The 26,896-nt window shown below is 29.6% G+C and overlaps 1 protein-coding gene across 12 annotated transcripts in view; it reads left to right on the top strand.

Moving 5' to 3' along the window:
- The window catches only part of LOC129917909 (disco-interacting protein 2), a 225,873-nt gene that overhangs the window by 91,470 nt on the left and 107,507 nt on the right, over window positions 1-26,896 (top strand). For 4 of the 12 annotated variants that reach the window (XM_055998129.1, XM_055998127.1, XM_055998125.1 and 1 more), the window contains exon 1: window positions 21,480-23,092. The exons of 1 other annotated variant lie outside the window; for it this stretch is intronic. The gene's annotated coding sequence lies outside the window, so the exon portion shown is untranslated. Of the gene's footprint in view, window positions 1-21,478; window positions 23,093-26,896 lie in introns of those variants that run through there. 7 more of the 12 variants (XM_055998132.1, XM_055998135.1, XM_055998131.1 and 4 more) reach the window with 4 other exon arrangements.

Here is a 26,896-nt window from a genome sequence, read left to right as displayed (position 1 = left end):
ATCATAATTTTACGCATATTTTGTTTAAAGTACTATATGCTTATTGCATAACGCTTTAATCGTTTAACTGTTGCTAGTTATCAGTTTATCGCTCGAACATCGATTGATCCATCGATCTTTCAGTTTACGATAATGCACAACAGTGTATAGGTCTATTACAGCGCGATAATTAATCTATAAGCGCGCATTAATTGTAAGATTATCGCTCAACTATCGACAGAGTTAATCCACATTTTATAGCTCGATTATCGATTGATTATTCCATGTTTATGTTTTGTGTTGTTGTACTATTATAGCTCGATTATCGATAGTTTATCGCTTTTTTATCACTCGATTATCGATTAATTATTGCTTCTTTAAATAAACCGCTCGTTTATTTATTGCGCGTTTATTGAACGCTTACCACGTATTTATTGCCCGATTATCGATGAACTATTACTTATTATCGCCATTGGATCACTCATCAAGTGGGACATAAATCAACAATTCATTTTTGTTATCTCAAGTTTCAGTTAGACAGTTACATAATGTTATGTCATAACCATGTGGGACAAAAGACTATGACGAAAAAACTGCTTTATTGCAAAGCGATTTATGAAAAATCGTTTCGATTGATTTTCGTAAATTTACCTCTCGATTATCGTCCTTGTTAAACCAATGTTTTACTCTATTTAAGAGCGTTAATTTTAATATTTGTTTTTAATGTTTGATTATCGCTAAGCTATCACTTGTTAATTGACAGTTGCGCGACTATCGGCCAACTATCCTTAGTGATGTCGACATTTTATCACTCGATTATTGATTATCGTCTGTGTATTTATCGATTATCGCGTCTGTACAACCAGTGTGTTGCTCTATTTCAGCACGTTTCATAAAATATAATCGCGCTTTTAATGTGGTTTTATCGCTAGTTAATCGAAAATTTATCGCTCGGTTATCGATTGATTATCGCATGCTTTGCTTATCGCTCGATTCTCCACAACCAGTGTATCGCTCTATTACATGGCGATACTTGAGCTATAACAACGCTTTTACTATTCGATTATCGCTCAACTATCGAAAATAAATTAATTAGTTTATTCCTCGATTATCGAATTTTTATCATTTGTGTATAGCTCTATTTAAATTGCGTTTATTTGACGATTATCGCTGAACTATCGTTAGTTATGGCTAATCTGTCGCTCGATGATCATCACACTATCACAGTCGTTTATCGAACAATATCGAGGATTTATCGAGCAGTGCCAGCCGACTTAGACTACTGAAAAAACACACAAAATATGTTCCAAAACATGTTTTTTAGTTAAGAGTCCCTTGAGCAGATTAAAAAAGAAAATTGTATCCTCAAATATGAGGTTTCTTGTAAACCCCCAAACAAAAACTTAATCAAGTTGACATAATAATTGTACATTGTGTAACATTGTGGCTGCTGTACAAACTAAATCATATTGGTTTTAATTAGTTTCTTTTGAAATAAAGTACCCAATCTAAATGAAATACAGTTTTCCTCCACACATAATAGCAACACCAAGTCATTTTATTGAAATTAATATCAAATAATTACCCAATTTTATACGTCACATTAATCTTAAAATGTTTGCATTATTCGACTGTAAATTCTCTTGCACAAATCTACCAGAAAATGACTATGATGTGCTGTGCAGACCGATGTAACCAAAAATGCAAGAAGCTTTTGACTGTCATTACCTTACGCTATGAAAACATCGTCTGACAGACACCCACCAGATAGTTTATATCCTCCTTGAGGGCAAGTCAAACCAATATTAATAGTTTCTGAGACAAAATACAAAAAAAAAAAAAAAAAATCAAAAATATAAACCTTTTGCTTGGTATCTCTCTCTTAGGTGATATTTTGTAGCTTACAGATATAACTTTAGCAAAACTGCAAAATGTTACTACAACAGGGTGTTTTTTATCACACAAACATGATTACTATTTTTGTCTCTTTTTGAAATGATTTATATCAAGGTTAAAGACTTACACCTTACAAAATTTTCTAAAGAGCTTTGAGGACAAAAAATGGTGGTTTGCAGTTCCAAAAAAAAACACCCTTTACTTAACTTTTGCACCACAACTAATACCTTCATCTAGCATTATTACTACGAAATTCATTTACACTGGGAAGAGGACGGACGACAGACAACATGACAGACCCGTACAACAGTGTTTCTACTCTCGTATCTATCTATCTCTTCATATCTCTTTCTATATTGGAGAAGAGCACTCCTCTGTGGTACTTTTTTTTTTGAAATATCATCACGACATCTGAACTACGATTATACAATTTCGACGACACATAGTGGAAAGTTATTCACCATAAAGTATCTCTCTCTGCTATAGCTTCAAAATATATAAATAAAATCCAATGGTGGTAATAAATTAATTCGATTGTATATTATATTTTGCGATTTGGTATTACAGGACTTCTATAAAAGTAATGAAGTCAAGCGATGTGTGTGTGTTTGTGAGTTTCTTTTTTTTTTTTTAAGGGATAGGTCTCTTTGGTCCTCATCTACAAGATAAACTTGTATAGTTTGTTAGTGTGGCACAGAAGAAGAGTATGCCAGCGGCAACATAAGTAGATCTATGAACCGTGCAAATGCGTGTGCAGAAAAATATTCGATTTACGAGGTCAATTAAAAGGTTAATGGTATAAAAAAAGCAAAAGTCTATTTTTGATGTCGGTTGTGTGTATGTAACTCTCGATGAGATGCTGTAGAAGTTGGGTAAATTAAATAATGCAGAGTAATTTTTATCTTTGAAGTTAATTTATTACTTAGGGCAAAACACACATTAAGACTTCAATCTTTACTATTTTGTCTTGTGTTTTCTGAAGGTATAAGGCAATTTGTGTTGGCTTAATACATCACTACAACTGTCTTTTGAACATTTATTTACCTATATCTTAAAGATAAAAAATGTTTAGCTTTTTATTTTTTTTAATTTGTTCCTTAACTTTAATAACTTCAAAGAATATTTTTGGTTAAGTACTATTTTTAACTGGCGCCCAACGTGAGCTTATTTTATTATTTACTTTACAAAACTCCTTTTGTATAGACAAAAATATTGCTGATGTTTTCTTTTACAACATGTAAACAAACAGAGACCCTACCAAAAAGTAATCGTGGAAAAACTTACATGAAAAAAGGAAAAAAAAATTAGACAACTCATCCCAATTCTCAAAAACGTAATTAAAAGATTTTTTTTTTTTATAAAACTCAGACAGACATCATACTAAAAAGTAAGTGTAGACAAACTTATAAAAAATAAAAAAAAGCACGAGGCGACTTATCTCAATTCTGGAAAACGCAGTTAAAAGATTAGGTACTTTTTGAAAAAAAAAAACTCATTTTATCTTCAAGAAAACGTTTTCTTGACCTTTAATATGTAATAAACTTTAGGCATAAAATCTCTGTACATAAGGTAAATTTCCAAAAAATTTTTGACTGGCGCTCAATGCAAGTTTTTTTTTTTTTTTTGTTTTTGTTTAAATGTATAAACATGTGAATAAGTTGATATGCCTTTTTGGTTTTAATGTTGATTCATTAAATGTCGTTTTTTAATAATACATTTATTTGGCGCCCAATGCAAGATATTATCTTTTTATATGTCTTTCCAATGTCAATTTCCTATTTTTTCTGTTTCTTGATGCAGGTAGTCGGATAAAAGCTTAGTATCAAAAAATATTGGCCATGTAATCTTCAAGTTTTCAAATTAAAATTACTTATTTTTGTACTCAAGATTTTTAAATGGCGTCCAACGAAGTGTTTTTTTGTTGTTGTTAATCAGTTTTTCATTATTCCGGTTAGCTAATTGTTGTTATTTTATAAACATGTTGACATTACTCACTTCATTATTCCTATTTTGTTTTTTTTTTAGTTCAAGTCTTTTTTTTAAGCCTTGGAATTCAGCGTCTTTAAAAATAGACATGCATTGGGCGCCATTTAGAAATTCAAATACTTCAAAACAAGAATATTTTGTAAACCCCAACCAAATTCAACCGAAAACAAATAAATTCTAATATTTTTTTCAATCAGCCCAATGAGAGTAAAAAAATACTTTTGTTTTCTTATTTTAAACAGCATACTTTTAGGCGCAAACACAAATAATAAACACCCTTCATATTATAAAATGCTTCCTCAGTAAAAAAAAAGAACCAATTTGAAAGAAATTTTGTAAAATAACTTCCCGTAGTAAAAGGTAAATAAAATTATCAAATTATCAAAAAGGAACGTAAAGCTTGTTAATGTGAAACGTTTTGTTCGTCATTATATCATTACTTTCTCACAAATATTTATAGGCGTCTACTTGATTATAATTCCATGTAATTGCATCTAAATAAAACAGAAATAAACAAACAAATAACAAATACAAAATAAAAAACAAAGTCAAGTTATATCCAGCTTGTCATCGACCCAGCCACTTAGCCACAAATAATTGCAGAGACACCGGTAACAGTTGCAATTGCAATTATTTTATTGTTGTCTAAGTGTGTTTTTTCAATACTTTTTTTTCACTTCTAAGTCTTATAGATACCTGATAATCACTTCTAATAGCAAATAGTTTCATTTTCAATTGCACTTTTAACACACGAAGACGGAATTAAAATACCGCACCTGACGTGCCTACTTAATCGTTGGTCGTAAGTTTAAATTTAGCTTCACAATGTTGATGTTATTGGTATTGTTTGTTGTTGTTGTTCACCCGGCGCATGTTAATGGGTGGAGTACACTGTCTTCATCGTCGTCATAGTCGTCACTGTATAATGTGATGTGAGCGCATCATAAATGAATGAATGTGTTTTTCGTTTGCACGGTGCACGGTGCATAAATGAAACGTCACGTAATTATTTTTTTTTTTAAATATACGTATTCTCAAGAACCGGCCTTACAATATTCAAGTTGCCCATCTCATCATCACGGTCATATTAATATGTTGCATAAACAGTTGCAGTTAAAACATCTTCTTCTTCTTAAATACACGCGACGCATACTACAGTCGGTAACGCAACGGCCATCAGGTTGATGATGAGAGATGATCAAGTTCAAGTTTACCCACTAAAGATCTTCAACTTCACAAAAAAAAATGGAAAAAATAAACTGGCTTTTGTATTACCACTGATGCAGGTGATTCAAATGAGATGAACGGGAATTGGTTATGATATTTTAATCGGTGTCAATGTATTTTTTATTGATTATGACTTTGACTTGATTACCAGTGCCAGCTTAACTTACTGTAAAATTAAGATTTAATGTCATATCATTTATGTTAATGCTTTCTAAATTAGAGCATATCTGAAAATATTTTTTTTTTCATTCCAGTTTTCTCATCTTTAATTGAAGCATTTCTGTTAAATTCTTAGATTCTTAAGAAAAATAAAATTAAAAATTTGAATAGTCAGAAAAGGGTTGGAAATGGTTATTTGATTTAATTATTTACAGAGCAAAAGAAAATATCTCAACAAAAATTTGTACCTCATACGCCACAGTGACCGTTGAATTTAATTTTTTTTAAATTGTTATTTGTTTGTGTTCTGAAATATAATAAAATGCATTGAGAAAAATAAGATAGGATAATGCTCTTTTTAAATTTATCTTTTTGAAATAATAAGTTAATATAATATGTAGGTATATGTATTAGGGTGGGTAAAAAAAATCGAAATTCGTTTTTTTGATTTGGTACCTCGAAAACTCGATTGCTAGACACCTCTAGAATATACTCACCAAATATGAGCTCTTTATCTTAATGATAAGGTCCTCCGCTTTTCAATTTTCCATTTTTACACCAAGCTTCTACTAAAAAAAAAATTTTTTTATTAATTGAATTTTTAGCCAATTTTTTTACATATTCTTGTAGAAAATTGAACGCTCTACAAAAAAGGTTAAATACACTTTTTTGAATTATCTAACCGTTTAGTAGATATTTGAGGTCCAAAAATCGAGAAAATCTTTAAAAATTCGTTTTTTGTTCTTAATTTTGTAACAAATTGAAAAATTATAATAATCAAACGCGCATGACATATTCTTGTAGGAAACAGATTGCTCCACGAAAAAGGTTTTATTAACTTTTTTTATTAATCTAACCATTTGAAAGATATTCGAGGTCAAAGTTAAACAAAAATATAAAAACTTTTTTTACTTTTCAAAATTTTCTACTTCACTGAAAAGTCATTATTATTAAATTAGTTAGATGGATTATTGTAAGGGCTTAAATGTTTTACAAAAAAGTCCTTGGCATCAAATCGGTTGCTTTTACCGTTTAGAAGATATTCGCATTATATATTATATAATGTAACATCATAAATAAAAAAAAAATGATTTAAAAACTATTTTTTTTTGCCAATTCGCTGTTAAAAAAAATTAGGTATAAGAATATAATATTTGTGCTAAATATTAAGATATTATTTATATCTTTATGTTTTGTAAAAAAAAAGGATTATTTTTTGAAGCGAATCATAATTTACAAAAAAAGTAAAAAAAAATTACTTTTTTTTCTTTATTATTTTGCCAAATAGGTATGTTATATGAAAAGTTTACAAAAAATTATACCATCTTAAAATCGAAATAAATGTTCTGTATACTGAAAATCACTAATTTTTCATAAAAAAAAGCAAAAACTTTAAATTATTTTATCTATTTATCAAATTAAAAAGAGCTCCGTGAAGCCAGAACTGCGACCTCAAAATTTTTGAACCAAATTTGTCTAATTCGTTTGTCCACCGTTTGTCCATGTTTGTCCACCCAAAATTTTCGTTTGTCCACCCTTCAAAAAAATTTTAGAGCAAATTCTTTTTTTTTATAGGAAGTCTGAAAATGAAAAATTGTCTAAAATGTTGTCAAATTTTGAGATAGAAGAATGAAAACAACTGCAATCGTTTGTCCACCTCGAGTTCTATATACATACCAAATATTATCGTTTTTCCACCCCCCGTTTAGGAGCAATTCCAAAAACAAATTTTGCACTAAAAAATTGAAATTCCCCTAAAATCCCCAAAAATCAATTTTTATCAAAAATTCAAACTGCTGTCGTTTGTCCAACTCGAGTTTTTCACGTATGCCAAAAATCGTCGTTTGTCTACCATACGTTTAAGAGATATTCAAAAAACAAAACTTTTACTGAAAATTTCAAACTCCCATAAAATCTCCAAAAATTTCTCGAGGTGGACAAACGATTGCCGTTTGAATTTTTGAAAAATAATAATTTTTGAGGATTTTTTAATTTTCAATAGAGGTACACTGTGGTGTATGCGTACTTTTTTGAGAGTTGCTATAAAAAAATTCTTTTTAAAATATCTCCTAAACAGAGGGTGGGCAAACGATGATTTTTGGTATACGTAAAGAACTCAAGGTGGACAAACGACAGCAGTTGGTTTTATTTTTCTATCTCAAAATTTGAGCGTTTTAGACAATTTTTCATTTTTCAGACTTCCTATAAAAAAAAGAATTTGCTCTAAAATTTTTTTGAAGGGTGGACAAACGAAAATGTTGGGTGGACAAACATGGACAAACGGTGGACAAACGAATTAGACAAATTTGGTTCAAAAATTTTGAGGTCGCAGTTCTGGCTTCACGGAGCTAAAAGGATTTTAATAAAAACCAGTTGCGAACGGTAAAAACATTTGGAACAAACAAAATTATTTTTACATTTATTCGCTCAAATATCAATTTTTTGCACACGCAACGTATGCATTTAAAGACCTGTAAGTCTTTCAAAAATTCTTAAAAACTATAAACCGCTCCAAAATACTCTAAAAAATACTCAAAAATTCATATTTCGAAATCTCGTGCCTTAAAAAAAAATGCGTATTAGACGTCTAATATTTGTTTTTATTAACTTTCCATTGGTGTAACTGAAATTGTTGTAAACAATATCCTCTATGCATAGTAACCACTTTTTCGAAAGCTTAGGTACCTACATTATGTACCTACCTCATGCATTCCTTTTAAACCGTTCATAACTCAGTTTTTAAATTTTTAAGAATTTTTTCAACACCTATGCCATTTATGAAACAAATTTATCTATGTATAAAAAAAAATCAACTCTCAATGACTTTTCGTTTAGAAAACAAATTTTTCTTACCATCTCATTTTACCCCTATTTACCCTATTTAATGTTGGAATTTTTAAAACTCCTTCGTGCTCACGTTTAGAGTATAACCTTTCAAAGAAGCTTTTGAAATTTTTTTTATTTCCAATAGATTAATTTTAACATTAAGTTGCGGATCGGGAGAAAATGGTCACCTTTTTTCGTGGATGCAACCGGAGTTCATTGATTTATAAGACGTTATCACCAAAAAAATAAAATAAAAACAAAAAGATTATAAAACTGGAATCTATTTTCAGTACTTGGCCAAATCAAATTCAAAATCGTTTTATCTTAATAAGACTTGATAAAATCGTTTAAGTCATTTTTCTTAAAATAAAACCAATTCAGTTTTAACCCTAAAACTTACTTATTTAATATATTTCTGACCTTTAAATTATAAGTTATTTGAGATCACCAAAACAATCAATTAAAAAGTAATCCATCAATCCAAATACAGCAGAGTAGGTACATGAAGTTTTACATAATAAAATTCAATGCTTAAATTTAGCATCTAACAAATTGACCGATAAATTTCGACTTTGCTGCAATATTTTCCCTGAATATTTATTAAACTTTTAACTAAATACACATCTGCCCTCTGTCAATATATATTACTATAGCAAAGCTAGCCAGAGAACAAATTACTTGCTGATTTATTAACATTTTACGATTCAATTAATTAAACTTAGGTTTTCTGCTTTCGCTATACAAATGTATCTCCAAGAGCTTTAACATTTTCTTCTAATACTGAAAGGAGTAGTGATTCCAATGCGCGCATTTGCGCAAAGTGCTAAGAAATAAATATACGATACGAATATAAAAATACGAATGAACTTCTTTACTTCCTTGTTATTTTTTTTTATTTTAATCATTTTTCTTTCTTCCGTTGGCAATAAATCTTATAGAAAATACCAGACGAAAAATTTTATTCACAGATAGAATTTAACTTGATAAATTCAGAACTAACACTTTTTTCTTCTACGAGTTTGTGTGTGCGTGTGTGTTTTGCTGCGAAGAAAACTTGTGTGTGTTCCTCTGAGATGGTGTATCTGGAACTGTTGCATAGAACTTTTTTTTCTAAGATTTATTACGACAGATAATTTATTCTCTGCAAGAGTCAAGTGAGTGTTGAATAAGGACATGCAATGTTTTTAAGTTGAACGATACCTACATACATTTCTCCACCAAGACGAACATCAAATTAGGAAGAACTTTGTTTGACCTATTGTAAAGTTGTTGTAAGACAAGTGGCAAAACTTGTATCTGATAACATTTTATTATGTATGACTGAGTTGAGTTTGGGGAAAAAGATACGAGATTTATTACTATTGATTTCCCTTAGTTAACCCTTTTTCAATTTTTTTCTATATCAAATTTCTTGCTAACAGCTGTTGGACTTTTCCAATACAATCATCATCAATCGCGTATATATAGAAGAAAAAAAACTAGCTTTAGCCAGTTTGCAGGCATGTAAGCATGTAAATTTGTTTGTATGTTCTCTCATAACTTAAGAAATACTTGTAATAATTTGAAAAAAGAGCTATCATTGAAAGAGTCTTGCTTGTCCTCTGATTATAGGATATAAAAAGTTCACTAATATAGCGCCCCCTAGAGGCAAAAGTTATGAGCTTAAAGTTTTTTTTTTGTTGTGGCTTTGCATAAAGTTTAATATATCATAGTTTCATTTGAATACAAGTAAAAAAGTTAAAAAATATTGCCCTGTGAGTTCATGGCTTTTGCATCTATAGGCCGCTATATTAGAAAACGTTACATAGCCTATAACCAGTGAATGAGCAAAAAGCTTTCAACGATATCTCATTTGTCAAATTGTGATCATTTATTTAGAAGTTATGAGGGAATATACATGCACATATGCCTAAAAACTAATAAAATACATAATAATTGACTTTTAATGCTGCCAAAAATGAACTTTAAAGAAAATATCAGATTTGAAAATTTAACTTTGAGAAGTAGAAAACCTGATTAAGGCAAGTTGTAGGTGCAAATAAGCTCGCACAAGGTTTAAAACTTGCTAAATTCCAAAACTATTCACCTGAAAATTCCTGTTTGTCCAGCAATGCTACAGGCTAAACCACAACTAATATGACCTGGTTTTAATTTTTGTCGACTTGTGTACTTTCTAATTTACCTAATACCTACCACAATCAATGCAAAGCACCGTTAAATTCAATTCAATACCGTTCGTCGTCAGATTCCAGAACCATAATGTACCCACACGTGTCAATCTGAATTAAAAAAAAAAAAAAAAAACTAAATCCAAAAATTTAAATAAACATAAATTCCTCATAGATCGTTATTATTCGATATGAAAGCCAAGGACTGTGGACTGGTTAACTTTTTTGTAGAGCGCTAATCATCCAGCGGGAACATATAAAAACGGTAAGCTGCTGGTTCGTGTCAACTCTCATTAGGAGAACCAATTGCAAATAGGTTTGTTGGTAGAGGAAAGAGGGAATTTTATATGCAAAAAAAGACTGACAATACGGTCAAAAGAACTCAACACACTTTCCAACGCGAACGAGCAGCGAGTACAAAAGATTTTCATATTTCCATTTGTTGCATAAAATCATGGCTAACTGCGCCATCAAGCCAACACGTCTCACTGCTGTATGGTGGTAGGTAAGGTACCTCCAAGAAGTCTTAGTTCTTTAACTGGTTCAAATCGTGGCGGCGGCTATGGCTACTACCAGTAATTTTCTGCTTTTTATTTTTTTATTTTTGCAAAAACAGCCTATATGCAACAGCGCAATGTTGATGGTTGCCGCTGGCTGCTACTGACTGCTGCTGCAGCTGTATAACCGTTCGCTTCCATTTTAATTTCAATTGGAATTTTGATTTATAGCTTTTCGTGTAAGAACTTTATATACAGACACGCTGCTGCTGAGCTGCTGTTGGGCACAAAAAAATAAATACCAATAGGTTTTTTAAGAAGCCCATCAGCTATACACCATACCGAAACACTAAAAACATTTTTCGTTCTAAGGTCGCGTTGCAGAATTAACAAATCTAGCAAAAGGTCGTTGAATATAAAAATCTTTAAAGAGTTTAAAGAGGAATTTGCACATGAAAATGTAAAAAAAGCAGACAGAATGAAGAATTGAAATCCATTTCTTTTTTCATGGTCCACTCACGAGATTCTTATGATGATGATGATGATGATGGTCTTTCTAGGTTTTTTTAGTTTTTGTAAGCTTGCGTCTCTGCACTTGCAAAATAAAAAAAAAAAATAAATAGGTCGAGATAGTTCATTGTTCACTCGAAGTTGCGGTCAATAATATGCAGATTGATATAATGTAAACATAAACATTAAGTTTTATGGAGACAGCTGGCTTTATTGACAAGTATGTATATCGGCAAGTTTAATAAGGGCAGTATGTAGAGCAGTCGTCTTTGGCATGATATAATGGATGCTAACATAGTGAATTAAGGCTAAAGTTAAAGGCTTTATTTAAGAATTTCCAAATACACTAGCCCAAAAAATTAAGGGAACAAAAAAAAAATCGTCATTTTTTTAGTGATTTTCGATAGGCTGTATCTCAGTAAAAAATGATCGCATCATGACACAATAAAAAGCATGTGAAAGCTCTATTCTTCTAGTTTTAGGATTAAATGTTAAAATATTTTCTTTCCAACGGTAAAATAGCTAAACTGTTGGAAATGTTCAAAAACCAAGAAAAAATTAAATGTTAAAAAAAATTTAAATTTTGAAAAAAAAAGCTTTTTATACCATTTGTGGATACTTTTCCTAATTTTGAAAATTTTTTTGTTTTTCCTTGGCTTATCTTAAATTTAAACGATATTTTTCAATAAAATTATCAAATAAACTCAAAAGAATTTGATTTTGCTCATAAAAAAGTTACAAGAAGTAAGTCATTTAGACCTGCAGAAATATGGTGTTTGATCACACGGTTTGACACAAAGCAAAAATTTAAATTTTCTAAAAATATTTTGTAAACAAAAAAAGCGGAGAAAATGAGATTTGAAAAAAGCTCTCATAGAAAAATTAAACGAAAATTTGTTTGACATGGTCGCATTGAAATTGAAATATTTCGTGATATACGCAATGCATTTTTAAGATAAAAGTCTTAAATGAGTTCTAATAAGATTGTTGAACAAATATAAATGTAAAATTATTAAAGTTTTGTCTAAAAATTAGAAAAAAAAATAAAAAAGTTTCGACATTTGATTTTAAAAAAATCGAAAAAAAATCAATATGGCCACCTTCAAACGCTTATAGCAAGGAACGCGGCACCCAATGTTAATGGTCTTAAAATGTAGCTTAGAATATACAAATGGTTTTTGGTTTTTTGTAAAAAAAAAATTTTTTGCATCCAACATGGATGCATGGATGCCATGGCCATACCGAAAAGTTTTCTTGTAAAAAAAAAAAAAACAAAAAGGTGAAATGATGAAATGATGACATGAGAACCCCCTCCCTCTAAAACGGTACATCATTCAAAAAATGTTCCCAATCCAACTTTCATCACATTTCTATACAAAAAAAAACAATGTCATTCTGAAACGATGACACGGTATTAAATTCTGCCCCGTCAACGCTCGGACAGGGTCATTGCGATGACACCCAGTCCTAAAATCCTGTCAACGCGTCCCAATAGCATTGACAGAGAGATTACACGGTCATCGAAAATAGTCAATGCGATGACCCAAAAATGTGTGTCAACGCGAGAGTCATCGTACCCGTCAACGCAATGACAGGAGATTCGTTGACGATCACACGACGTGACACTATTGGGACAGATTGTGACGTCATTTTTACGTCAGAGAGTCAACGCGTTGACCGATTTCGTTGACCGTGTAATCATAGCTTTATTAGGTATATTCAACCTCAAAAGTAAAGAAAATTTTGTTTAGTTGTCATTTTGGATGTGTTGCAAGTTTTTGAATAAAAAAGGCCTAAAATCCAAATTGAAACAAGTCTTGTCTCAAAGACATACATAAGTTTTGAAGACACGAAATAAGAGTAAATTGATTGGCTGGGGTACCACAAAGGAGTGTTTAAGGTCCGGTTCTATATAATTTAGTATAAATGCGAATTAGATACTTCAGGCAGATGAAGTTAACCTAAATTTATTTGTAATAACATAAAATTGTGGTTTTCCATTATTATATAAAATTTCAAAAAAAAAAAAAATGTATAAAGTTACTCAAAAAATTGTTCAGCAACAATAAGAAACACCATATTGAATTAGAAAAATTAAAAAAAAAATTATTAGAAATGATTTTTCTTACTAAACAATTTAACGAGACTAAAAAAAAGTTCAATTCCTTTTAGAACATTGTTGGTCTTACCAGTAGGTACACTGAGGGAAAAAATAAATTGAAGTTGAAACGTCTTTGTTTAAAAGAAAGATACGAAACCATCAAAAATTAACCCTTTTCCCACGTTGATTTAAAAATGTTCATCTTCAACGCAAAACCATTCCGAATAATAGATAAGTCAATGTCGTTTTCATGGTGGCTTTTCCCTCAGTCTAAAAGCAAGTGTTTCTTAAAGACTTTTATTATAAACCAAAAAAGGTTAAAAGTTTAAGAAAAAAGCTTTAAAATTATAATAGAAAAGACCGCATGAGTCTGTTTTTGTCCGGAAATTGCAATTTAAAATTGAAGAATAAATACTTAAATGGTCATTGTGGATGTGACACGTACAAATGTAGGAGTTCCACAAGGTTCTGTATTCGGTCCAATATTGTTTTCAATTTTCAGTAATTCCCTTTTTGCCCAAAATTTTAAAAGAAATATAAATACCCTAATTCACAAAAAGTTGCTTAAAACTTTATATTAACGTTAATAATAATCTGGATAAACTAAGTCACATTGGTTTCATTTTAATAAGCTTTTTGTAAGCAAACAAAATGTAGGATATTCAAACTTTTAGGCTCTATTTGTGATGATTTTACGCTAGAACACTTTTCTTCATTTTGTTCATCCAAAAAAAAAATCTCTTCTTGTTTAATATTACCTACCTGTTGAAACAAAAAAATATTTTTACATTCTGTTTCGAAAATTACATTTCTGCATTTTTTAAAAATAAATTTATTTAATTTAATGAATTGATTATTAATTTATTATTTTTTTTTTCTTATATTTCAGGTATGTATCCTATTATTTGCATTTCAAAACTTTTAAGGAAGGTAAGATTTAAAAAAAGGAATTCGTTCAAATTGAAGAAAATGTATGGTAATAGAATCTTACCTAGTGATTGTTTTGTATAAAAAAAAGATGCTCATAAATATAACGAAAAAAGTTCTTTATCTTTTTATTCATATCGTTTATAATCTTGCGTGTGTTATCAATTCACAAACAAAAATGTATTTCATGATGTTAAATGAGTTAAGCACACAAGTTTACCTATTATAATTGGTTACTAGTTGCGTGACTTTGAAAAATAGTACACATATCGTGTTAGAGTCTTAAAAATAAAAAAAAAAAAAACAAAAACAAAAAATACAACAAAGAAAAAAACTAACGACTCCTATTTCATTTATTTTAATCTGTAAGTGAAAGAAAACCTAAAGCAATGTAAAGCTTTTCAGGGTTAATTTTATCATTAATTATAATTTTTCCATAAATGTTTTCCATGTTTGTGTTTTTTGTATGAAATTAATTAATTAACAGAAAAATAAAAGGTAAATGCTCTCTTAAAAAAATTTAAATATTGAAATATGTTTGTAAAACAAAACAATATTAGTCATTAAAAACCCATTAGGTATTTTGTATTTAAAACATTTGTTCGCAGTCGTAAGAAAATTCCAGAATTTTAATAAAAAAAATAATAATTAAAATGCAAAAAATCCATAATTCTGTGAGAAACATAAAAAAGAACACAGGTTGTTCTTCCAGTTAACATTCAAGTAAAACACTCTGTTTGAAAAACAAACCAATTCATTTTACTAAACATAAAATCGTTTTTTTCTGAAATACAAAATTTTTATAGAGTTCGTATAACTCTATACTTAAAATTCACCTCACTTTATTACCTACGTAAATGCACATCAAATTCTTTATACTATCCATAAAATACACCAAAACACAAACTGAAGATACATTTTTATCTAAAAAAATATTCTTACAACAACAAAAAAATATTACCAAAAAAAAAACTAAGAAATAAGAAAAATGATATCTACTGCCCCTTTGCGACCAAAATCAAAATACCAGTTTTTTTCGTGGGGGCATATTGGGCGCATTAACAAAAAACAAAAATAAAAACCTTACAACCAAACCTCAAAGATATCCAGGTTTTAGCTTCATCTCTCCATCATCATCCTCATTCTCATCCTCTGCAAGATTGTCTGCCGTTTAACTACCAACTACTGCATCACCATCCTAGCATCTTCTTCGCCTTCTTCTTTTTTCGTTTTTCTCCGATTTTTGTGTGCGATTTTTGCTTTGGTATTTTGTGTCTGCTGCTGGCTATGCGATACTCATAGTCTAGCAAGATTGCCAGATGTGTAAAAATTACCCAAATGTAAAAATCAAAAGCTTGGTAATTTTAAGTTCATTACCTACTTATGTAGAATTTCGTTGGGTATTTTTATTCTTCACAACTTTGTGAAAAATGAAAATTCAATCAATTTTTTTAAACCATTTTTTAAATCCACCAAAAATGAGCTATTTTCTCCATTTGTTGTTTTGGAGTGTCCACATTTTTAGATAAGATTATTTTTTAAAATTTTTGTTATCACAAAAAAATGTTACCAAAGGCTTATTTTCTTAAAAAAAACTAACATTTCCTTTTCAAAAATACTTTCTATTTCTTAGAAAAGTCCCTACTTTTCATTGGTCGCAATGGAAAACGAATTAAAATATCGTGCTTTACTTTTTAAATAACGATATTCCCGGAACCATACAAATTAAATTTTATTTATTTATATTTTAAAATAAAAAAAAATATTTCATAAATATTTAAAATTTTTAAAAACTTTGTATTTATGTAGATCGCAATATTAAAAGCAATTTTTTTTTGTATTGAAAAGGTTTTAATTTCAAAATTCGTCTTTAAAAACTACAATAGAATTTTGAACTGTGTTAAAATGAAGATGTGAAACAAAAAATTTGTTAATTAACATCCGATGGAATAGAAAGTTTCGAACTAATACATGTTTTGAAATCTCTCGAATGCGAAATCGTCGTTAAAAATGAGTGAACGTATACATATATTCGTGAAATTATTTTTCCTTAAATATCGACCTTGACCTTATTTTACTTTGCACAAATAAAAAAAAAAAGAGTTGATGAATTTTCAAATAAAAACCCAAGGCGTAGTTTTTTTTTTTTTAATCAAAACCACTTCGAAAATTGTTAAAAAAATTGTCCATTGAGTTTCTTGAGAAAACGCAAATTTATTTATATGCAAGACACCGTTATTATGACTTTATACGAAGAATATTATAAGAAAAAAAGTAAAATTTCAGAAATCGGCAAAACATGCATACAGCATAAAATAACTCTAAATAATCTCACAGACTATAACGAAACAGAAACATTTTTTTAAAGATAATTTATATTTGAAAGAGGCACTGAAGATTTGTTTCATTTAATTTTTGAAAATATTTTCGATTCGCTAAGTTCATAACAACTTAGCGAAACCAGCCAAATCGAAAAAAAGACGAGCAACAAAATCAATGTTGCGGCACCTAATTAGCAATAAAATTGCAACAAAATATAAACATATTTTTGATTCGCTTAGTTCATATAAACTTAGCGAAAACCTCCAAAAAACAAAGCCTGAGCAACAGAATCAAAACTACCGTATCTTTAAAGCAACAAAATATAAACCTAGTTTGAATTCGATTTGTGGGCAGTGCTTCGCTAAGTTCATATGGACTTAGCGAAAAACCCAAAAATTCAAAAATTTACTACAGCAACCAAATCAAAATTGATTTTACTATCCAGCAGCAAAATAAAAACACATTTTGGATTCGCTAAGTTCATGTAAACTGAGCGAAACACCCAAAAAACCAAAACCGGAGCAAGAAAGTCAATATGGTTGTAATTAATTTATCAAAAAAAAAAAAAAAATAAACTCCCAATTTGATTTGCGAAAAGTGCTTCGCTAAGTTCATTCAGGGTTCATTACCTTTTAACAATATAAAAGTTTTTGGAAGTATTTTAAATTAAATTTCTAAGAAATTTTCAAATCCAACCTTTCTCAACGGTTTTTTTGATGGGGTTAATATTTATTTTTTTCGTGTTGACTCTATATCTGTTGGTCATTTTGAAGATATTAATATTCATCAAGTTCCGTAACATTGAAGTAGTCAATGAAAATAATGCCATAAAAATGTGATGGATATAAAGTCTAAATCTTTAGGTGAGAATAGAGTTTCAAAACCTGCTAGGAGTCCCACAGGGATCCATTCTCGAACCAATACTCTTTTAAATTTATATGCTAACGGTCTATAACATTATCTGTAAAGGCAGGAACTCTCTTTATTTCCATTAATGATGAACTCGGTCAAATAAATGCCTAGTCAATCGCCAACGGATATTCTTGATCCCCAGTTTCCAATTCTAGTAGCTAAATAAAAAGTTCGACATCAACATTATTCCTGACTTATTTCTTATCTCATAAAATTTTTCCTTCAAAACGGTTTTTTAAACACATAATAAATGAAGAAAAAAAAAAAACCTAACCTGGAAACTCTACTATTAGTCTAGGTTCATTGGTTCACATTGTACGGATGCTTGAATGCACGTTCGTTGTGTTAGGCCTGGTTATTCTTTTTATATTTTTTTAAAGATTTTTATTTTGGTAGGTAGGTATAGAGTGGATCCCTTGTGGTGCGGACTTGAGAGCTATACTTTATATCTATGTATATCGAAGTGGTAAAGGAACAGGTTCTATGGTAGGTACCTTTGCTGTAGACACACTCAAGTTAGGCGGTCAGGTTAGAGGATTTTTGTATTTGATTCTTCCATTTTTTTTTTCGTTGTTATTCTTTTTTGGTTAATACCAAAAGAACGATCTCCAAGAATGGGTGCAGAAAAGTCGAAGGAGGCAAATGTTATGGCCATCATCATCATGGAACGAACTATTCGTGTGCTTTTGTATGTACCTAAGGTATGCCGTGGTTTTTTTAGTATCTGTTTTTTTTTTTTGCGCGAACAATATGCACTTAGAAGTAAGTGAAGAAATGAGAAGAAAAAAACCCAAGGAAAACACCAAATGGCCTCTACTCTAAGCCTCAAGGGAGATTCCTTTAAGTGGCATAAAACCTTAATTCGGGATACAATTTGAGTGGAATTTCCCTTCGACAGGATTAGAATCTTGTTGCGTTGTTATTATTATTATTTATATTTACATACACAATTTTGAAGGAGTCATCGTTAAAAAAATTAACTTTATTCCTTGAAACGAAATAGAAGTATAATTCGTGAAATTTGAGTTAGCAGACTTTTTCTAGTTCTTGGAAGCGTTTGTACTGTGCTGGTGTACTGGGTAACAAATGAGAGAACATTGTGTTTGTGACAGATTATGAATTCTGATTCATGTGCTACATGTCACATGCAAGTTATAAATGAGGAAAGTTAATAACTACGACAAGAAAGTGAAAACTGCAGTAAATTAACAATATGCATATGTTGCTACTGTTTTAGTTTGTTCGTTTGTTTGGTTTTGAAATTATGTCTCTCATTCGTTGTTGTTGTCGTTGTCGTGAAAGAATAAATTAAATTAATGAACATATGAATATGAAGATATTTTATTCGTATGAGAGGGTAAACCGAATTAATAGTTGGTTTTGATTTTTTTTTTTGGCGAAGGAGGTTAAAGAATTGTTGCTACTATTATGTTCGACAACAATATATGAGTTATGGTTTTCGGAGGAATTACATATATATATTTTCTTCAACCATTTCTCTTGATGATGTGATAGAAAGAAGAAATAATGCAGATATATTTTCTTTAAAATTTTAAACTGAAACAATGTCAAAATACTGCCAAAGCAATTTTTATTTATGGTCTTAATTTAGATTGAAATTGAGGTTCGGGTCGATCTGTGTGAATCCTCAAGATTTGCCTTTACAACAGCTTTTCATTGACTTGCCGAATGGTTTCTCGGCAAGCTTGGGGCACGGTGACTTTGATACTTGTTGAAAGTAGGTATGGAATGATTTTTTTACGAAATCCGAGCTGCGTGGTTCGAGTGATGTTATTTTATGCTGCTAAACTTCCTGAGCTTCCTGATGCATTAGATGTTCCACAAACTTACTTGGCTTTTTGAGAAGAGAAATTTGAAGAAAATGTTAGAGATCAAGTTCATAGTACCTAGGTACCTTTCGGTACATACGATTTCTTTAGCTTGGAGTAGCCGAAAATTTTGACTTATTCTTATGGGATGCTCCTGCTCACGTTTGGGCTAAACTACTTCCAGGATTTGTGTCGATGAGTCGTTGGCGTTAGCTGGTTAGTGGCTGTTTAATTGCTGGATAGTTTCGTTGCAGAGTTGATGCTTGTTAGTGAGCTAAATTCTGTGGTTAACTGCTAGTTTTTTTTTGTATCCATTTTTTTTTTGCGTAGTCTAAATTTTTCTCCTTGCTTAATAACTTCTTCCATTTAAACAATTTTCATGTTTTTTTCCTTAAATTTAATTTCCATGTATTTATCATTCCGATGATTTTTTACTATAGTTTAGCATCAAGCTTCCCTTAGAGTTTAATTTCAATGAAACCTTATACATTTTAGCCAAATTTAAGTCCAAATTTATAAATTTCCTTCAATTTTCGGTCAGAATTGTGAAATTTTGGCTACTGGCAAATCTCAGCCAAAAATTTAATCAAAAGTGATAAATTTCTTCTAATTGTCAGGTTAACTGGTTAGTATCAGCTGAATTTTCTTAGACAGATTTTAGTCAGAACTGGTAGATTTCGGATGAATTTTAGTCGAGACTGGTAAATATTTGGCAAATTGAAACTAGTACATTTCAACTGTAAGGGACCTATTCTTTGCTTAATCTGTGTAGAAACTACCAATTATAAGTCAGAAATGTCATTATTTAAATCGAATTTTAGTCGAATTTTTTAGATTTTTGCTGATATTTAATCAAATCTAACACAGATTTAAGTAAGAGATGGTAAATTAAAATCGAATTCCAGTTGAACTGGTAAATCTCCGCCGGTTTTTTAGTCAGAAATGTTTAATTTCTGTAGAAACTACCAAATATAATTCAGAAATGTCATTATTTTAATCAAATTTTAGTCGAAACTTTTAGATTTTTGCTGATATTTATTTAAGTAAGAAATAATAAATTTAAGTCGAATTCTAGTTGAAATGGTAAATCTTCGCCGGTTTTTTAGTCAGAACTGTTTAATTTCTGTAGAAACTACCAATTATAAGTCAGAAATGTCATTATTTTAATCAAATTTTAGTCAAAACTTTTAGATTTTTGCTGATATTTTTTTAATCTAACACAGATTTAAGTAAGAAATGGTAAATTTAAGTCGAATTCCAGTTGACCAGTTCAATCTCCGCCGGTTTTTTAGTCAGAAATGTTTAATTTCACCCAAATTATAGTATTTACTGGTACATCCCATTCAGATTTTAGTCAGAATTGGAAAATTTCGGACGAACTTCAGTCGAAACTTTGCGAAATGTTTGCTAAAACTTTTAAATTTCAACTGAAACTGATCAATTTTTAGTCAGAACTGTTTTATTTTAATCAAATTTTGGTAGAAACTTTTAAAGTTCTGTTGATTTCTAAGCAGAATTGTCAGACCTAAGTATCGAAGAATTTCAGCCGGAACTGGTAAATCTTCTCCGATTTTTTTTAGAATAACTGTCATAGAATTCAGCCAAAATTAATTGGAATTTGTTAAATCTAAGCCGAAATATATTTAAATTCGCAAGTACATCGCTTTGTTAACTCTAAGTAAGGCAATTCTACGAGTTAACCTAGAAGAAACAATTTATCAATAAAGGAAGTTTGGACCACAACTAATGGCCGATTTTTCTTACCTTTCACCAATCAACATTCATAATTTTGCTTATTATGATTTTGATGACATTTGTTCATGTTAGCAACTGTCTTCAAACAAAAAAAAAAAATCGTAAAATATCGCCCTTTGCTATCGTTTTGGCTCCATTCTGGTATATCTCAATTATTTTTTCTAAATAAAAAAAAATAGAACCTTTCTTCAAGGCCACTTGAAAACTTCAATTCCCGATATTTGAAACAAGACCGGTTCACCGTTAGAAATATCGTGATCAATTTAAATTACCATCGTCTATAAGCTCTTAAATCTTTAAGTCTGCACGAATAAATCTAATATATTTCCCTTCAAACTTGTTTTTTTTTTTTTTTTAATCAAGAAATCTGATGCTCTCTATTACCAATAAGTTTTTTTTTTCATTCTCATTCGATAACCAATAAAATTCTTCCAAAAATAAAACACCAAAACATCATAAAAAAAAATCATTTAAAATGCACTTCAATGAGTCCAAAAATAGCTCCACTTAACCAAAGTTAATATAAAACCCCTTAAAAAAAAAAAAAAACCTCTCTCAAATTCACCTCTTTTGAACTTAAACATTCTTTCAATATCTTTCCATCCCAGGATTGATCTTATAGTTTTTCACCACTCCAAAAGAGTCTCTCTCGCCAGTCTCAAACAGTGATTCCAATCCGAAGTTGAAACAAAACAAAAAGAAATAAAATATACAACTCTCATGCGATTTATTTAAGTTGTTTTATATGTTGTTTATAATATACCTACAACAACCTCAAATTCAAAGCTTAGAGCTCGATGGCTCCACATTGCCAATAGTATCTCATGACTTTTCAGTTGAATTGAATCTTTCAAGCCGTGCGCACATAAAACCGCGTCCAGTTGCCTCGTCGATCGTCGTCGTTTGTTTGTTGATGCTGCCTTTCTTACCGCACCAACAACGTCGCATCAAATCGGCAAATAACTCGTTTTTCTATCATGAATTTTTATCACAACAACAAAAGTTGTTGTTGTTGTTGTTGTTGACTTGGGTGCATCCAAACTAATAGCTCGTAGAAGTATCTTTCTTCTTCAACAAAACATAGACGAAAGCAAAGAAAAAAGTATTTTTCTTGAAAAAAAGATACTTCTTGACGATGAGATAATTCCCCGGTGTTGGGTTGTGCGTGGTTCAATCTTATTGCGCTAGTTTGTTGCTTTTGCAAAAGTTATACTCTCGATGTGCAAGCCTTCGACTCGACTCGACGGATGCTCATACAACAACTTGCTTCCCAAATACGCATTCGTGCGCAAGGCCGTTTTGAAAACATTTCGGTTACGGTTAGTCGGGCGATTTGGATGAAGATTTTTTACTACTTTTTTCTTCTTCTTTAAAGTTTGCCAGATCTTTAAAAAGGTTTTAGAAACTTATTGAAGATGCAAAATATGTGTTGAATCTTTGAAAAAAAAAGATACAAAGAAACCTGTAATTCTAATTACAATAAAAAAGTATCTTTGAAGTTTAAATTAATGCGTTGGTGTTAACTTGAAGTTAGTTTGCCAGTGTGCATAGTTTATAAATAAGAAAAAAAAGTGCGGCTAGTTGAATAGTTGTTCGTTTAGTTTGTTTGGTCTATTCTGGACCAAATGGTGTATATTTTTTCTTCATTTTTTTGATATAACTGACAAAGTGGTTCTACCACTTTGGTTAAAGCCAAGAAATCCGTTTACATCTATCGTGTGTTGTTTGGGTTTATTTATTTTTTTTTGTCTTGTATCTTGAGTGCTAATAAAATATCTATGTGTCTTTAATCCGTCGAAGAGATGGAAATTAGAAAGAATCGAAAGAAAAAATAGAAATAATTTTGATTGAAAACTATGACAAAGCCACGAATCAACATTAAGAACGAGGAGAGGACTTGAAGACGAAGAAGAAGTATACACACTCGGATTATGTATGCTTCTTTTAATTGGCGGCACATTTTATTGGATTTATTAATATTATTCATTGCCAGATAGCGTAACTAAAATTATTTTTTTTTATTTATTTATTTTGTATTATTAATTTTTTTTGTACTGCAAAAGAGGTAAACAAGTAGGAGACAAAAAATATAGAAATTGGTAAACTATTAAAATATCTATAAAAAAAAAACTATTTCAAGACCGTTAGGACTTTTATTGTTATTTAACAACAATTTTTGGATCCGATTTTAGGGACAGTGGAATCTAAAAAATGTTTGTTCTGACCTAGAATCCGGTCATTGTCAATTAGGGCTTTTAAAAGTATTGGAGTTAAGTTCATAGTTTTTGAATGAAAAAAAAAAACTGGAAAAAAATATTTTCTTTTGTTCTTCAAAAAGCATGAAAAAGTATGAATTTTTCAACGGTTTTTTGAGTGGAAGCCAAAATTATTTATCATAATATGATACATATTATGTATTATTATTATACAAAATTTAATATTTTTGTTTCAAAACAACATATGTACTTTAAACTATGTTCCTGATATATTTTTTATCAAATCAGAGTTTTTTTTTTAACTGCTTTGAATATTAATAAATTGGCACTTTTAGTGACAAATAAAAATATTTATAATAGGGTGGGTCAAAAAATCGAATATATTTTTTTTTTTCGATTTTATACTCCGAAAAATCGATTGCTAGACACCTAGAACATTATCATTTATCAATCACCAAACATGAGTTTTAATATCAATGGGAAGATCCTCCGATTCGCAGTTTTCCATTTTTACATCAATCTCATTAAAAAGTAACCATTTTTTTTATCAATCGACTTTTTAGCAAATTTCTTTACATATTCTTGTTGTAGGCCTTTTTCGTGTATCTAATCGTTTAAAAGATATTCGATATCTAAAGTTTGAGAAAATCATTAAAAATTCGTTTTTAATTTTTAATTTTCTAAAAAAATTGAAAAAAATTATAGTTATTAAACGGGCAAGACATAATCTTCTTTGAAACAAATTGCCCCACAAAAAAAAACGAAGAAAACTTTTTTCATTAATCCAACCGTTTGAAAGATATCCGAAGTCAAAGTAAAAAAAAAATTATAAGATTATTTTCTACTTTTTCAAAATTTTCTATTTCACCGAGAAGTCATTAATATGTATGTAACGATGTTAAAATTTTCTTAATAATTTATTTTCAAAAGCTTGTAAAATATTTAAATTTCTATGGCGTGTATAACTCGAGAGTTGAATACTATGTGTCCAGACCGGGTTAAGTACCTGCTTGTAAACTAATTTATTAGTTTTCGACACCAAGCTAAGAATGTTGTCCGAGTAACCAGTAAATTTCTTTTAATTTACTTAATATTTAATTGGTCGTATTTATTTTTAACTGACTTAAATTAGTTAAGCGCTATTCACCATGTTTTTATTTTTTTTATTGATATTAGGTATTAAGAGCATTTTACAAATTTCTCTTCGATTCGTTAATCGTTTTGTCTACTGCTGGTTCGTCAGTAAAAGTAGCTACAATCGTGTTTTCTGGCTTGAGGTGTACCTATTGCATGTAAACAAAGGGTATAAAATTGGACCTAGAAGACTACTTTTTGTGGCCCACCCATTATTTCCCTTAAGTCTTCATATTACTTTTCTGTTCTTTTTTTTTTGCAATTTTTTGAATATTTAGCTTTTTGCGACCAATTAATATTTGTGAAATAAAATTGCGGAAACAGAATTTTCAAAATCAGCATTTTTAAAATCAATTTTTTTTAAAGAATTGTGAACGCGGTCTCCAGTAATTTGAATTGACTAACAAAACTTAGAAGCAGTTTTGTGTACATTTTATTATAATATAATCTTAAAGCAAATAGTTTTTTAAATGATTTCCTTGCAAAAAAAAAATTCATAAAAGTCTGATTACACTGGTCTGCAAAATTTAACTTTTTTTTTCTCCTTAAAACAATTTTTTGATATTATGAAAGATTAGACTTTCCTGAATCTAAATCTGGTTTCAGAAAAATTCTATCAGGTACCATTTTTGTAAAAATGATTTTTGAAAAATGTTTGTAGTTTCTAAAAAATCAACCTTTAAGATTCATTTGAACTCTTGCAAAATTAAAACTATTTGTAGCATTAAGCTCAAATTTGGAGGACTTATTTCTCATAATATGGCCTATCGATTGACACCAAATATGTCCTTTTACATTAATTTTTTCTCATATTTTAAAATACTGATTTACAAAAAAAGCAGAAATATCGAAATCCTTCACTTTTTAGTAAATCCTTCATGAACAAAAACACCTTTATTAAGGAAAATGTAAAATATCAATGCCCATTATATTTAAAAAGCCAAATATGTAAAGAAAACCAAAATAAAATACATTAAACAAAATTTTTACATGTTTTGTAATTTTATATAGGTACATACTATTTTTCTATTTAGAAGGAGGATTTCCTTGCAGACCAGTGTTATTATGTGTAAACCATGAAAGCTCAAAATGTGAAAATAGAAAAAACTTCATGTATTTTAAAATTTAAAAAAATCCACATAGTCTCAGTTAAATAAACTTCAAGTGCAATATGCACTTTCATTCCTTTTCACGCCCTTAAAAATTAAAAAATACAGTTCCTGCTCCACAACTTTTAAGCCAAATTTCCCCAAATGATTTCTTTACATACTTTTTTTTTTCTTTGCAAAAATAAAAAAGTCGAAATTTGATGCCTCATAATATAATAGAGAGCTCATTATGCCAAAACAGTTTTGCACATTTTTTGTTGTTGTTTTTTTTTTTACCATCTAGCAGCTATTTAAATTTACATTAAATGTACCATTAAATGTTTCGGCCTTGTTATTAAACCTACCTTTTTTAGTTGCACAACAATTTTGTGTGCCGCTATCATTTATTATTCATCTTTTTTTTTTTTTTCCTTAAATTTTACTTTAATTTGTGACAATTTGCAAGAAACAAATTAGATTAAGTGTCACACTTTCTTTATTTTTCTTTTTTCTTCTTCATAAAAAAAGGTATTTTAGTGTGGGAAATGCTATATCTAAAGAAAGCAATCTAAATAATTCTTCGTATTCTTTGCAATTTTTGTATATGGCTAATAATAATAACCCATCTCTTTTTAATGAATGTTAGTACTATTTGCAAATACATAATTGAATATAATATCAGTGCTTTATGAATATTGAAATAATAACAAATAATAGTATCAATTTCAAAAAACAAAAAATTGCTTTCGTGTTTGAAAGTGCAAAAAAATAATAATAATAATATCGAATAATAATAGCAACAACCTGAACTGAACAAGGTGATCACAGCATCGAGACAATGAGTAATTATTGTTAAATATTATCGTTGTTTTTATTGAAATTCGTGAGATAAAATTAATGAGTTTTATGGCATTGAGAGTACTTTCCATGTGAATATTAAAAAAAAAACAATTGTTACAACTGGAAAAATTAAAAAAAAAGAAAAACTTTTTACTAGAGTGTTTTTATTGTACCTACGCTTTAGCGCCTGAACAAGACCGTCTCTTAAGAACTTCAACTTTTTTTACTAGATCAGTCTCAATAGAAGTTCAATAATTGTTGACTTTTGGCCTTTTAAGTTAGAGTATGTGTAACAAACAGACAAAAAAGTAAATAAAAATTCACTTTCATTCACTCCAATAAAAAAAAAAAAACAAATCTAAACCAATATTTATAGTTCAAGATTGATAAGTGTGATGAGTATAACAACCTATTCCCACACATGGACATGAAAACAAACTTTTAAACCTTGATATAATAACCAACAGTCTTAATATAATTTTATCAATAAAATATGCTGATTAGTGTTGTAAAAAGGTAAATAA

Source organism: Episyrphus balteatus, chromosome 4 (assembly GCF_945859705.1).
Source record: "Episyrphus balteatus chromosome 4, idEpiBalt1.1, whole genome shotgun sequence".
Taxonomy (NCBI): Eukaryota; Metazoa; Arthropoda; class Insecta; order Diptera; family Syrphidae; genus Episyrphus; species Episyrphus balteatus.
This window is presented reverse-complemented; position numbering and strand designations above follow the sequence as displayed.